The sequence below is a fragment of the Pelobates fuscus genome, chromosome 6 (genome assembly GCF_036172605.1).
Source record: "Pelobates fuscus isolate aPelFus1 chromosome 6, aPelFus1.pri, whole genome shotgun sequence".
NCBI classification, from domain to species: Eukaryota; Metazoa; Chordata; class Amphibia; order Anura; family Pelobatidae; genus Pelobates; species Pelobates fuscus.
Genome location: NC_086322.1, coordinates 131,082,284 through 131,093,193, shown reverse-complemented (window position 1 = coordinate 131,093,193; position 10,910 = coordinate 131,082,284). Strand labels below are relative to the sequence as shown.

Genomic DNA, 10,910 nt, shown 5'->3' with positions numbered 1-10,910 from the left:
TGACAATTTCAATGCACAGAATGTCACTTATTGGCTGAGAGACATTGAGAATCGCAGCTAATGAATGAAGACCGGATAAGCACCCAGCTTCATAGTGCTTTGCCCTATTACTGGGGAACAGGGCCAGAATACTCCAAACATTATAACCACTACAGTGGTCATGATACTTGGAGTAACCATTGAACACCAGACAAATTGCCATAACATTTGCTGGGATTCAGATCCTTTATGTTGGAGACAATGTATAAAATGTCCTTTGGAACAGTGTTTCTGCCAAGACTTTCCCTAATCAATAGCATTAACAATAGAAATGGCATTATTTGATATTCACCCACCAAAAATAACATGGTATTCCATTTATGACTTAAATGATAAGAATTTAGATCTGCCATCTCTCATTACTAAGGCTTGGAAAACTCTTCCACACTCGTTTCCTTCTCTAAGTACAGTAGATAGTTTTAAATGAACAATACATTTTACTAAGATTCTACTATAGACACATATAAAAGGTATATATGCATGTTTATTGCTGAATTCACTGTACAAGTCTAACAGATAGAACTTGCACTGTATTGACACTAAGCGCTTCACTGTTAGATTTTCTTTGACAGTAGATAGTTTAATTACTTTGGGAGTCCCCATGTCGTGTTCCATCACACAGATCAAGCCCAGGTTAGTTAGGTACGTAATTGTTTTCATTCACAGGTTTTATTTTATTCTGCTTGGACAAGTCTGGCAAGAGGATAGCCGAAATACACCTACTTAAGCACTTCCATTATCTAGTTCACTGGCTAAGAGTAAGAGCTAATCACTCTCAGCCAATAAGCCAAGCCCAGCACATTCTACTCAACACTAGCCATCAGCTAGTCAAATTGCTAGCCCTGCCAAGTCTAAATTCACAGCTGGTAAGTATAGTATAGCGTGCAGTAGAAAGTAACTTTCAAGGCCTGGCTACTATCATAGAACTTTAAATCATAAGCCCTGTTCTATGATGTACACAAATATGAAAAACACTTCAGGCAATTTGCAGCATACGTATACTGAAGGAGTGAACTCAATAAGTCATGTCATTTCTTTAAGCCGGTACGGTTTCCCCCCACCCCACCAGTATCCTCCACAGAACTCAATGCTGTACTCAAACGTATGGTTCAAGATGGCCGCACCTGCAAGGGACAGGTTCAGGTAACTAAATCTCTCCTTTATCTGCCATACCCCCATCCCCATGCGATGATATCAACAAGTTAGAAATATGATCTTTGAAGAATGAGTGTAAAATGTATTTAGGTTACTAGGGAAATAAAAACATCACATCTCCATATGGCCTTGAATTATAATCTTTATAAAAAATTTGTGTAAGAATTAACTGAAAATCATCTTGTAGAAAATAAATATTCCAAGGGTCTTCGTGTAAGAAGTCTTTCAATATCCATTTTACAATCCAACACCCATACTGTAATTCAAAGAGTTACTACTCTTAATGGCAAAAGACTGTTAACGTCAAATGTTTGCAAATGACGCCAATGAAGCATTTCATGTCCAAGAGGGATAGTCGTCTTTAGTGTCTTGAAGGTTTACAAGTATTCTGTGGAAAAGATGAAAAAACGTAATTATGTTAAGACAGTATAAGGACATAAAATACTATCAGAAAACACAAGGACAACATGAGCAAAAGCTCATAATTTCCCCACTCACTCTTATCCATATCTTAGTTTGTCTAAGGAATGCCAGAGGCCAAAGGACCAACACCCCCATTATCTGCAGATGTATTTGATTAAAGGGAAACTCCAGTGCCAGGAAAACAAACAATCAGTTTACCTGGCACTGCAGGTCCCCTTTCCCTCCCACCCCCCAATTCCCGGTAGCTGAAGGGGTGAAAACATGTCCCATGTCGCTGCTTCTTCCTCCGCCGCTCCTCCCAGTGATTACGTCAGCCGGTGGGCGAGACTGATCCCGCCCACCGGGGAGACCTAATTCGCATGCGTGCCAAGGCCGCGCATGAGCATTAAAGGCTCCCCATAGGAAAGCATTGAAAATGAGCGACGCTGGAGGTCCTCACACAGTGTGAGGACGTCCAGCGACGCTCTAGCACAGGTTTTCTGTGCTATGATACAGGAAGTGCCCTCTAGTGGCTGTCTAGTAGAGAGCCACTAGAGGTGGAGTTAACCCTGCAAGGTAATTATTACAGTATGTAAACATTGCAGCACTATGTGCAAAAGGGTCACAGCACCCAGACTACTTAAATTAGCTGAAGTGGCCTGGGTGCCTGGAGTGTCCCTTTAAACAACCCTGCTGATGAACACTTAGCACCTTTCAATAGTGGATGATTTTGCACAAATAACAAGCAAGTAAAGCTTTCTGCCCAATATTGGGTGACAAGGGGCAACCAAAAACATCTTGCATCATAACCATTGCAATAAAACTTAGTGGTCATATTTCTTAAAAGAACACAGAACTGTACAGTGAGCCTGCTGTTCGAATTATGGTACCTGGAATGAGCTTGTGACCTTTAAGGATAAGTATTTAAACCGTTTATGCATGGTTGGATACCTTATCTAGTGTCCGCTGAGAAAAGCCTTGCCTGGAGCCGGAAGCTCCATTAGTTCTACCAAGTATCACTGTGGTGCTGAGCTCAGGGTTGACCACTTACCCTAGGGAGTCAGGGCCCTATAACCGCTACTGCATGCTGTAGTGGTTATGGTGCTTGGCATTTCCTTAAATTGAAACTAAAGTTACAATCATTGAACATAAAGCTGCATAGCTGAGAGAGACTGTCTGCAGCTATATGCTGTCCATTTCATCACAAGGAAGAAGCTCCCCCAATGAGGAGGCTTATTCTACTCTTCTGGGTTTGATCCAATCCAATAACCCTCTGTCAGCAGGGTTTTATGGGATGAATAGAATTGAGACTGGGGGATAAACTATTCATCACATATTATAAGCAAAACTGCTCAATTTACTGATACGTGCAGTACTGTGGGTTAGTTGTGTTTAATGAAAATAATATCAATTGAAAAGATAAGACTACAGGACTAGGGTCCTTATATCATTACTACTTCAGTAAGCTGAAGTAGTTTTGGTGGCTAGCCTAATAATTTAAAGTGTAATGAACTGGTGTGTCCATAGTCAGACAGCCATACCACAAGTCCACAGCAGTGGAAGTGGGAGAGATTAGCCATCTCTTCCAGATTTAATAAACAGCAATATATTTAAACATTGTAACTATAGTGCCCTTCCCCCTTCTGTCACTTACCTTGTCCCTCAGCCCTGGCTCTGCCTATGCGCCTCTTCCGCTGATGTCAGCCAGGGGTGGTAATGGCCGCGCTCGCATTAGAACAGCCCCATAGGAAACCATTATACAATGCTTTCCTATGGGGTTTCCGATGACTCTGGATGTCATCACACTAGGTCCAGCGTCAGGTGACTAAAAGTTGCCCAACGACCCGGATGTCCCTCTAATGGTTGTCTGGTAGACAGCCGCTAGGGGTGGAGTTAACCCATAAAGGTAATTATTGTAATTAATTAAAAACTGCAATAATTACATTTCCAGGGTTAAGGGACCTGTGAATATACACCCAGACCACTTCAATGAGCTGAAGAGGTCTGGGTGCCTAAAGTGTCATTAAACAGTATAAATCTGATACTGTGATTATAATACTACAAGCACTAAATAGGTTTCCCAGCTGAGAGAGACAGAGAGCCTGGGTTCATGTAAGGTAATTTAAAAGAGAGAGCCTGGGTTCATGTAATTTGATTTGAGAGGGAGGGAGCCTAGGTTCATGTAATATGATTTGAAAGCGAGCCTGGGTTCATGTAATATGATTTGAGAGGGAGAGAGCCTAGGTTCATGTAATATAATTAGAGAGGGAGCCTGGGTTCATGTAATATAATTAGAGAGAGAGCCTGGGTTCATGTAATATAATTAGAGAGAGAGCCTGGGTTCATGTAATATAATTAGAGAGAGAGCCTGGGTTCATGTAATATGATTAGAGAGAGAGCCTGGGTTCATGTAATATGATTAGAGAGAGCCTGGGTTCATGTAATATGATTTGAGAGGGAGCCTGGGTTCGTGTAATATGATTTGAGAGGGAGCCTGGGTTCGTGTAATATGATTTGAGAGGGAGCCTGGGTTCGTGTAATATGATTTGAGAGGGAGCCTGGGTTCATGTAATATGATTTGAGAGGGAGCCTGGGTTCATGTAATATGATTAGAGAGGGAGCCTGGGTTCATGTAATATGATTAGAGAGGGAGCCTGGGTTCATGTAATATGATTAGAGAGAGAGCCTGGGTTCATGTAATATGATTAGAGAGAGAGCCTGGGTTCATGTAATATGATTAGAGAGAGAGCCTGGGTTCATGTAATATGATTTGAGAGGGAGCCTGGGTTCATGTAATATGATTTGAGAGGGAGCCTGGGTTCGTGTAATATGATTTGAGAGGGAGCCTGGGTTCATGTAATATGATTTGAGAGGGAGAGAGCCTGGGTTCATGTAATATGATTTGAGAGAGAGCCTGGGTTCATGTAATATGATTTGAGAGGGAGCCTGGGTTCATGTAATATGATTTGAGAGGGAGCCTGGGTTCATGTAATATGATTTGAGAGGGAGCCTGGGTTCATGTAATATGATTTGAGAGGGAGAGAGCCTGGGTTCATGTAATATGATTTGAGAGGGAGAGAGCCTGGGTTCATGTAATATGATTTGAGAGGGAGCGAGCCTGGGTTCATGTAATATGATTTGAGAGGGAGCGAGCCTAGGTTCAAATAATATGATTTGAGAGGGAGCGAGCCTAGGTTCAAATAATATGATTTGAGAGGGAGCGAGCCTAGGTTCAAATAATATGATTTGAGAGGGAGAGAGCCTGGGTTCATGTAATATGATTTGAGAGGGAGCCTGGGTTCATGTAATATGTTTTGAGAGGGAGAGAGCCTGGGTTCATGTAATATGATTTGAGAGGGAGCCTGGGTTCATGTAATATGATTTGAGAGGGAGCCTGGGTTCATGTAATATGATTTGAGAGGGAGCCTGGGTTCATGTAATATGATTTGAGAGGGAGCCTGGGTTCATGTAATATGATTTGAGAGGGAGCCTGGGTTCATGTAATATGATTTGAGAGGGAGCCTGGGTTCATGTAATATAATTAGAGAGAGAGCCTGGGTTCATGTAATATGATTAGAGAGAGAGCCTGGGTTCATGTAATATGATTAGAGAGAGAGCCTGGGTTCATGTAATATGATTAGAGAGAGAGCCTGGGTTCATGTAATATGATTTGAGAGGGAGCCTGGGTTCGTGTAATATGATTTGAGAGGGAGCCTGGGTTCATGTAATATGATTTGAGAGAGAGCCTGGGTTCATGTAATATGATTTGAGAGAGAGCCTGGGTTCATGTAATATGATTTGAGAGGGAGCCTGGGTTCATGTAATATGATTTGAGAGGGAGCCTGGGTTCATGTAATATGATTTGAAAGGGAGCCTGGGTTCATGTAATATGATTTGAGAGGGAGAGAGCCTGGGTTCATGTAATATGATTTGAGAGGGAGAGAGCCTGGGTTCATGTAATATGATTTGAGAGAGCGAGCCTGGGTTCATGTAATATGATTTGAGAGGGAGCCTGGGTTTCATGTAATATGATTTGAGAGGGAGCCTTGGTTCATGTAATATGATTTGAGAGGGAGCCTTGGTTCATGTAATATGATTTGAGAGGGAGCCTTGGTTCATGTAATATGATTTGAGAGGGAGCCTTGGTTCATGTAATATGATTAGAGAGAGAGCCTGGGTTCATGTAATATGATTAGAGAGAGAGCCTGGGTTCATGTAATATGATTTGAGAGGGAGCCTGGGTTCATGTAATATGATTTGAGAGGGAGCCTGGGTTCGTGTAATATGATTTGAGAGGGAGCCTGGGTTCGTGTAATATGATTTGAGAGAGAGCCTGGGTTCATATAATATGATTTGAGAGAGAGCCTGGGTTCATATAATATGATTTGAGAGGGAGAGAGCCTGGGTTCATGTAATATGATTTGAGAGAGAGCCTGGGTTCATGTAATATGATTTTAGAGGGAGCCTGGGTTCATGTAATATGATTTGAGAGGGAGCCTGGGTTCGTGTAATATGATTTGAGAGAGAGCCTGGGTTCATATAATATGATTTGAGAGGGAGAGAGCCTGAGTTCATGTAATATGATTTGAGAGGGAGAGAGCCTGGGTTGATGTAATATGATTTGAGAGGGAGCGAGCCTGGGTTCGTGTAATATGATTTGAGAGAGAGCCTGGGTTCATATAATATGATTTGAGAGGGAGAGAGCCTGAGTTCATGTAATATGATTTGAGAGGGAGAGAGCCTGGGTTGATGTAATATGATTTGAGAGGGAGAGAGCCTGGGTTGATGTAATATGATTTGAGAGGGAGCGAGCCTGGGTTCATGTAATATGATTTGAGAGGGAGCCTGGGTTCATGTAATATGATTTGAGAGGGAGCCTGGGTTCGTGTAATATGATTTGAGAGAGAGCCTGGGTTCATATAATATGATTTGAGAGGGAGAGAGCCTGAGTTCATGTAATATGATTTGAGAGGGAGCGAGCCTGGGTTCATGTAATATGATTTGAGAGCGAGCCTGGGTTCATGTAATATGATTTGAGAGCGAGCCTGGGTTCATGTAATATGATTTGAGAGCGAGCCTGGGTTCATGTAATATGATTTGAGAGCGAGCCTGGGTTCATGTAATATGATTTGAGAGGGAGAGAGCCTAGGTTCATGTAATATGATTTGAGAGCGAGCCTGGGTTCATGTAATATGATTTGAGAGGGAGAGAGCCTAGGTTCATGTAATATGATTTGAGAGCGAGCCTGGATTGATGTAATATGATTTGAGAGGGAGCGAGCCTGGGTTCGTGTAATATGATTTGAGAGCGAGCCTGGGTTCATGTAATATGATTTGAGAGGGAGAGAGCCTGGGTTGATGTAATATGATTTGAGAGGGAGAGAGCCTGAGTTCATGTAATATGATTTGAGAGGGAGCGAGCCTGGGTTCATGTAATATGATTTGAGAGGGAGCGAGCCTGGGTTCATGTAATATGATTTGAGAGGGAGAGAGCCTGGGTTCATGTAATATGATTTGAGAGGGAGAGAGCCTGAGTTCATGTAATATGATTTGAGAGGGAGAGAGCCTGAGTTCATGTAATATGATTTGAGAGGGAGAGAGCCTGGGTTCATGTAATATGATTTGAGAGGGAGAGAGCCTGAGTTCATGTAATATGATTTGAGAGGGAGAGAGCCTGGGTTGATGTAATATGATTTGAGAGGGAGAGAGCCTGGGTTCATGTAATATGATTTGAGAGGGAGAGAGCCTGGGTTCATGTAATATGATTTGAGAGGGAGAGAGCCTGGGTTCATGTAATATGATTTGAGAGGGAGAGAGCCTGGGTTCATGTAATATGATTTGAGAGGGAGAGAGCCTGAGTTCATGTAATATGATTTGAGAGGGAGAGAGCCTGAGTTCATGTAATATGATTCGAGAGGGAGAGAGCCTGAGTTCATGTAATATGATTCGAGAGGGAGAGAGCCTGGGTTCATGTAATATGATTTGAGAGGGAGAGAGCCTGGGTTCATGTAATATGATTTGAGAGGGAGAGAGCCTGGGTTCATGTAATGTGATTTGAGAGGGAGAGAGCCTGAGTTCATGTAATGTGATTTGAGAGGGAGCCTGGGTTCGTGTAATATGATTTGAGAGGGAGCCTGGGTTCATGTAATATGATTTGAGAGGGAGCCTGGGTTCATGTAATATGATTTGAGAGAGAGCCTGGGTTCATGTAATAGGATTTGAGAGGGAGCCTGGGTTCATGTAATATGATTTGAGAGGGAGCCTGGGTTCATGTAATATGATTTGAGAGGGAGCCTGGGTTCATGTAATATGATTTGAGAGGGAGCCTGGGTTCATGTAATATGATTTGAGAGGGAGAGAGCCTGGGTTCATGTAATATGATTTGAGAGGGAGAGAGCCTGGGTTCATGTAATATGATTTGAGAGGGAGAGAGCCTGGGTTCATGTAATATGATTTGAGAGGGAGCGAGCCTAGGTTCAAATAATATGATTTGAGAGGGAGCGAGCCTAGGTTCAAATAATATGATTTGAGAGGGAGTGAGCCTAGGTTCAAGTAATATGATTTGAGAGGGAGAGAGCCTGGGCTCATGTAATATGATTTGAGAGGGAGAGAGCCTGGGTTCATGTAATATGATTTGAGAGGGAGAGAGCCTGGGTTCATGTAATATGATTTGAGAGAGCGAGCCTGGGTTCATGTAATATGATTTGAGAGGGAGCCTGGGTTCATGTAATATGATTTGAGAGGGAGCCTGGGTTCATGTAATATGATTTGAGAGGGAGCCTGGGTTCATGTAATATGATTTGAGAGGGAGCCTGGGTTCATGTAATATGATTTGAGAGGGAGCCTGGGTTCGTGTAATATGATTTGAGAGAGAGCCTGGGTTCATATAATATGATTTGAGAGGGAGAGAGCCTGAGTTCATGTAATATGATTTGAGAGGGAGCGAGCCTGGGTTCATGTAATATGATTTGAGAGGGAGCGAGCCTGGGTTCATGTAATATGATTTGAGAGGGAGCGAGCCTGGATTCATGTAATATGATTTGAGAGCGAGCCTGGGTTCATGTAATATGATTTGAGAGGGAGAGAGCCTAGATTCATGTAATATGATTTGAGAGCGAGCCTGGGTTCATGTAATATGATTTGAGAGGGAGAGAGCCTAGGTTCATGTAATATGATTTGAGAGCGAGCCTGGATTGATGTAATATGATTTGAGAGGGAGCGAGCCTGGGTTCGTGTAATATGATTTGAGAGGGAGAGAGCCTGGGTTCATGTAATATGATTTGAGAGCGAGCCTGGGTTCATGTAATATGATTTGAGAGGGAGAGAGCCTAGGTTCATGTAATATGATTTGAGAGCGAGCCTGGATTGATGTAATATGATTTGAGAGGGAGCGAGCCTGGGTTCGTGTAATATGATTTGAGAGCGAGCCTGGGTTCATGTAATATGATTTGAGAGGGAGAGAGCCTGGGTTGATGTAATATGATTTGAGAGGGAGAGAGCCTGGGTTCATGTAATATGATTTGAGAGGGAGCGAGCCTGGGTTCATGTAATATGATTTGAGAGGGAGCGAGCCTGGGTTCATGTAATATGATTTGAGAGGGAGCGAGCCTGGGTTCATGTAATATGATTTGAGAGGGAGCGAGCCTGGGTTCATGTAATATGATTTGAGAGGGAGAGAGCCTGGGTTCATGTAATATGATTTGAGAGGGAGAGAGCCTGGGTTCATGTAATATGATTTGAGAGGGAGAGAGCCTGAGTTCATGTAATATGATTTGAGAGGGAGAGAGCCTGGGTTCATGTAATATGATTTGAGAGGGAGAGAGCCTGGGTTCATGTAATATGATTTGAGAGGGAGAGAGCCTGGGTTGATGTAATATGATTTGAGAGGGAGAGAGCCTGGGTTGATGTAATATGATTTGAGAGGGAGAGAGCCTGGGTTGAAGTAATATGATTAGAGAGGGAGCCTGGGTTCATGTAATATGATGGGGTGGGGGTCCCGGTACTCACTCAGGGCAGCAGGTAGATGAAGATGAATAAGATCAGGTCGAAGAGCAGGAACACCCACACATCGAACCAGTATGACGGGTGAGAGATTTCCTGTAGGCAGCCCCGGGCCTCCTTCCTCCTCTCCGCCAGCTCCGAAGGGTCCGGTCCGGCCTTACTGCTCCCCTGGCTCGGTTCTGGTGCCGGCCGGTGTCGGGTTGGCTGGGTCTCCATGGTGAGGGGGGGTAGACACTGAGAGGCGGCGGCGGCGGCGGCGGCCTAGGTGCGGGTATGTGAGCGGAAGCAGGCAGGGTCACGTGATGGAATGTCACAAGACCCGGGTTGCCATGGTGATGGCTTGTGTGTGTGTGTCATCGAGAGAGTGTGTCATTGCCAGCGGCCCATCCCTGGGGCTGTGAGACTGAGCGGCTACAGCCTGACAGCCTGACACCATGGCTACAGGATGACAGTGCGATTAATGGGAGCAGGCATTACACTATAGCCAGTCATTCAGATAATGTGTATTACTAAAAACGGTAACAGGTAGTATTAGGAGGCTAGTGTGCAGCAATCCCCCACTGTGCCCAATCAGAGACTGACAGAGTTATACTCTAATACAGAGCAGCAATGGGTCCTCTGCACAGCTACAAGGGAGGGGGTCACTCTGGGTGTCTGTAGTGACCCTTTAAAGGACCACTATAGGCACCCAGACCACTTCAGCTTAACAAAGTGGTCTGGGTGCCAGGTCCAGCTAGGGTTAACCCGTTTTTTTTTTTTTATAAATATAGCAGTTTCAGAGAAACTGTTTATAATGGGGTTAATCCAGCCCTCAAAGCCTCTAGTCTAGTGGCTCTTTCATTGACAGCCGCTAGAAGCGCTTGCGTGATTCTCACTGTGAAAATCACAGTGAGAGCACGCAAGCGTCCATAGGAAAGCATTGATAATGCTTTCCTATGAGACCGGCTGAATGCGCGCACAGCTCTTGCCGCGCGTGTGCATTCAGCCGAATGGGAGGAGAGGAGGAGAAGAGCTCCCCGCCCCGCGCTGGAGAAAGGTAAGTTTTAACCCCTTTCCTCTCCCCAGAGCCCGGCGGGAGGGGGTCCCTGAGGGTGGGGGCACCCTCAGAGCACTATAGTGCCAGAAAAACGAGTATGTTTTCCTGGCACTATAGTGGTCCTTTAACCCCTTAAGGACCAAACTTCTGGAATAAAAGGGAATCGTGACATGTCACACATGTCATGTGTCCTTAAGGGGTTAAGGTTGCCTGATGCACAGTGTTTCCTTGGAGAGATATCCAGGGTTATTCACTAAAGTGAGAATTTATGGTAATTT

General features: G+C 44.0%; 1 long non-coding RNA gene across 1 annotated transcript; it reads right to left on the bottom strand.

Moving 5' to 3' along the window:
• Window positions 1-1,318: 1,318 nt before the first annotated feature.
• Window positions 1,319-9,937, bottom strand: LOC134615509 (uncharacterized). Its single transcript, XR_010091299.1, has 2 exons — window positions 9,603-9,937; window positions 1,319-1,582 (listed from the first exon to the last, which is right to left on the bottom strand). It is a non-coding gene; the product is annotated as an uncharacterized LOC134615509 (long non-coding RNA).
• Window positions 9,938-10,910: the final 973 nt, after the last annotated feature.